Consider the following 475-nt stretch of genomic DNA (forward strand, 5'->3'; position numbering starts at 1 on the left):
CACTGTCTGTTTTTCTCCTAAACTGAAAACTTGCAAAGTTGTCTAGAGCAGTGGTTCCCAACCTGGGGGTTGGGAACCCCATGAGGGGTCAACAAAGCTTCATGGGGGTCGCCAGGCCTTCTTCATGTGTAAGGTGTAAGAAAACGTAAAAAAATATACACAGTAGGCCTATATCTCAGCGTTTGGTTCACTTCTATGATGAAAACTAAATGAAATTGTTATTTTGAAAGTTTTAAAGAAATTATCTAAGATGTAGCCTTTGAAGACCTGAACACAAGCTATATTCATAGAGCCTTCACTCTGATAAACAGCTTCGTCCTGCATTAGAAACGTTCAAACAACCAAAGAGCTGATCTAGCAAACCAGCCTGCGTTGCCAGTTTTCCACAGTCCACACCAAAGGTACATTCTCCCACAGAAAACACTGCTCCTGCACTGCCTGACCTCACACTGTAACAGGCATCACCTCTAGGCTA

This window comes from Dicentrarchus labrax, unplaced genomic scaffold (assembly GCF_905237075.1).
Source record: "Dicentrarchus labrax unplaced genomic scaffold, dlabrax2021, whole genome shotgun sequence".
Taxonomy (NCBI): Eukaryota; Metazoa; Chordata; class Actinopteri; family Moronidae; genus Dicentrarchus; species Dicentrarchus labrax.